Source organism: Octodon degus, unplaced genomic scaffold (genome assembly GCF_000260255.1).
Source record: "Octodon degus isolate 3935 unplaced genomic scaffold, OctDeg1.0 scaffold00037, whole genome shotgun sequence".
Classification (NCBI taxonomy): Eukaryota; Metazoa; Chordata; class Mammalia; order Rodentia; family Octodontidae; genus Octodon; species Octodon degus.
The window spans coordinates 5,859,673-5,863,018 of NW_004524613.1; the positions used below are offsets into that span (position 1 = coordinate 5,859,673).

Below are 3,346 nucleotides of genomic sequence, written 5' to 3' on the forward strand. Positions count from 1 at the left end.
TCACCAAGACTTAAAGGCCCATCTGCACTACATAGTGAGTTCAAGTCCAGCCTAGAATGCAGAGGGATAATATATGTATTTGCTGAGTGTCTACTGCATGCCTAAAGCAAGTCAGACATGGTCTTTGTACTCATGGAGTACAAGATGGTGAGCGGAACCAGCATGGGTGTGGCTTTGTCCTCTTGCCAATTGGGGGCCCGTGAGACAGCAAAGTAGGTGTGCAGTAAGTAACTGGATCCAGGAGTTTGGGATTTAGGCCAGGCTAGAAATAAAAACTGGGGAGTTGTTGGGGTACAGATAACATTTGAAACTGGCAATGGATGAAACCTCTTAGTGCAAAAAAGAACAGAAAGAGAAGAAGGCTGATAACTTCTTGATGTAGAAGGTCAGCTGAGCCAAGCATGGAGACTATGATTCCAGCACAAGAGGCTGAGGCAGGAGGATTGTTGAAAGTTAAAGGTCAGCCTGGGCTACACAGTGGGTTCAAGGCTAGCCTAGACCCTGTCTGTTGGAACAAGCAAAGGACTTAGAGTGAGGGGCCAGGGAGGTAAGGAGGAAAAGATGACAAAGTTAATAAAGAGCATGATGACAAACACCTGTAATCCAGCATTCAGGAGGCTGAGGCAGGAGGATTATTGTGAGTTCAAGCCCAGTTTGGCCTACATGAGACCTTGTCTCAAAAAATAAAATAATACAATAAATATTCAGGGATATAGCTCAGTGGCACAGTGCCTGCCTGGCAAGTGTCAGGCCCTGACTTTGATTCCCAATATGAGAGAGAGAGAGAGAGAGAGAGAGAGAGTAATAAAGCATGACTTGAAAGGGTTCAAGGAGAATTTGCTAACATGAGTCACTCTGAAGTTCTTTCTTTCTTTCTTTCTTTCTTTCTTTCTTTCTTTCTTTCTTTCTTTCTTTCTTTCTTTCTTTCTGTGGCTTACTCAGCCTGCCCTGGGGGCATGGCATGTGCCAGGGATCAAACCTCAGTGCTTGCCTAAGTTCATCTAAGCAGGCGCTTTAGACTACTGAGCTATTTTGCCAGCCCCTGAAGTTATTTCTTTTTTTTTCTTTTTTTTTTTTTTGGCGGAACTGGGGATTGAACTCAGGCCCTTGCGCTTGCCGGGGAAGCGCTTATTCCACTGAGCCATCTCCCCGGCCCCTTGAAGTTATTTCTTGATAGGCATGGAGCACACAATACAGAAAAAGGGATGATGGTACCCAAGCACCATTGAGGGGGCAGGGCCAGTGTTATGGTTTGTGTCTAATTGTCCTCCCAAAGCCTCATGCAGTCATGGGGTGGGGACTTCTAGAGTTTGAGATTAACTCATGATCTACTGGGATTACGGGTCTTAGTACTGCTGGGATTATGGATGTGAGTACTTCCCCCAGCCTGGGGCAGATAGCCTGAATGCAATTTAAGAGAGACAGACTTCTCTCTGTCACCATTGTTGCTGCTACTCCATTTTACTCTCTGCTCTTTGCTGCTGCCAAGAACTGATGCCCTCTGCCTTGGAGCCAGCTGAATATGGACTGAAACCTCAAGTAACGGTGAGATAAATAAACCTTTCCTTCCTTCATTTTGGATGTCAGGTATTTGCTCCAGCAATGAGAGAAGAGTAACTGAGACAGGATTTGGTACTGCAGGAGTGGGGTCATTGCTGTGGCTAAACCTGACCATGTGGATTACAAGCTTTGGGGAATGTCTTACGGGAAGAGACAGGAGAGGTTTGGAGAGGCTGCCTCCTAGTGAAGAGCTGAAATGCCTTCAGCTCTTCTGTAGGGGAGATTCTGCTCAGAGCTCTGAAGACCAGAATGCTAACAGAAATCCTGCCTGTAAAGACCAGGTTGAGGAGGTTTCTGCTGGGAAGAAGGACTGCATTGGTTGTTGGACTCCAGATGATTTGTGCTATGTCTTGGCAGAAAGTCTATCTGAATTTTGTTCATGTCCAGAGACTTTGCCTGAGACTGAGATTAAGCATGGCATACTGGTTCTCCTCTGAGCGTCGCGGTGGCCTCCTGCTTCAACAGTGCTTGAACGGAGCCGGGCCCTCGCCACCGCCGCCCCGCAGCTGCAGCCCAGCCTCGACTGCCGCAGCCGTGACGACCCTCGCACGTGCGCCAGAACTACCACCAGGACGCGGAGGCCGCCATCAACCGCCAGATCAACCTGGAGCTCCACGCCTCCTACGTCTTCCTGTCCATGTCTTACTACTTTGACCGCGATGATGTGGCTTTGAAGAACTTCACCAAATACTTTCTTCACCAATCCCACGAGGAGAGAGAACACGCTGAGTTGATGAAGCAGCGGAACCAGCGCAGTGGCCGGATCTTCCTTCAGGATATCAGGAAACCAGACCGTGATGCCTGGGAGAATGGGCTGAACCCCATGGAGTGCGCACTGCACTTGGAGGAGAGTGTGAATCAGTCCCTCCTGGAGCTGCACAAGCTGGCCACTGATAAGAACGACCCTCATCTGTGTGACTTCATCGAGACGCACTACCTGGATGAGCAGGTGAAGGCCATCAAAGAGCTGGGTGACCACGTGACCAACCTGCGCAAGATGGGAGCCCCTGAGTCTGGCATGGCAGAGTACCTCTTTGACAAACATACCCTGCAGGACAGTGACAGTGAGAGCTAATGTCACCAAGACAGCACATGCATGTTGGGGCTACCTTAACTTTTCTATAAACTGTACCAGAACATCTACTTAAGTTCTTTAATTCCTTCAAATAAAGAAATTTGGTACCTGGAAAAAAAAAAAGCATGGCAGACTGATAAATCTTTCAAAAGATATTTCAAAGCAGCCAAATATTGGGGCAGTAGCACAGCTATTGTTGGAGGCTTTCAGCCAGATTTATGTTGAGAATCAAGAGCAAAGAACCCAGCAAGATGATTTAAAATGTTGTGAGTTTGGCCAGAAAGGAAGCTCCAATAAAGCTGTGGCCTGCAAAGATAGAGCAAAGAGGGTCTCCATTGCCAGGAAGGAACAAGAGAATGGGAAGGATGGCCTGAGGTAGAAGGTCTCCACCCTTTGCAGCCTCAGAATTGCAAAGGTCAGGAGGGACTTTGCCTTGAGGGGAAAACCACAGAGCCCCCTGTTCCAGAATGGCAGCAGTGGCCACACCAGGTTCCAGAATGGCACCAGCATGAAGAATTTATTCCCCAAAAAAAGGGTCAGATTGCTCAGCGATCCAGGCACTCAACCCCTATAGCCAAAAGAGAAGGAAGCCTGGCTACTGCTCCCGCTGGCAGCAGACCTTGACATCATCCACATGGCAGTGGTTTTAGACACTTGCAAAATGCAGGAGTTCTGAGGTTAAGAAGGCTTCCACCTTGATTTCAGAAGGCC

The 3,346-nt window shown here is 48.2% G+C and overlaps 1 pseudogene; it reads left to right on the forward strand.

The window, feature by feature from the left end:
* The first annotated feature begins 2,101 nt into the window (after positions 1-2,101).
* On the forward strand, positions 2,102-2,635 carry LOC101567190 (annotated as a pseudogene).
* Positions 2,636-3,346: the final 711 nt, after the last annotated feature.